We start from the raw sequence: 287 nt of genomic DNA, 5'->3' as shown, positions 1-287 counted from the left end.
GTGTCGTGGGCCCCGTCGTGGGGCTGGAGGCTGTGGTCGCCACATGGGTGGTGGGGCTGCGGGATGTTGGTCCCTGGTGACACTGAGGACAGGGTGTGGGGCAGCGTGGGCCAGTGAGCTGCTGGGGCACAGCTAGGAATCCTGTGCCTGCCCCATGCGTCCCGGGACCCTCAGCACCTTGATGGCCCCTTGCAGTGGGACTGCCAGGAGAGCCATGCTGTGCTCGGGTGTTGGGTGTCCTTGCTCCTTCCCCAGTGCTAGAGCATGGCTATTGGCTAACCACCGGG

Source organism: Nestor notabilis, unplaced genomic scaffold (genome assembly GCF_000696875.1).
Source record: "Nestor notabilis isolate BGI_N333 unplaced genomic scaffold, ASM69687v1 scaffold22139, whole genome shotgun sequence".
In the NCBI taxonomy this organism is placed as follows: Eukaryota; Metazoa; Chordata; class Aves; order Psittaciformes; family Psittacidae; genus Nestor; species Nestor notabilis.
This window is presented reverse-complemented; position numbering follows the sequence as displayed.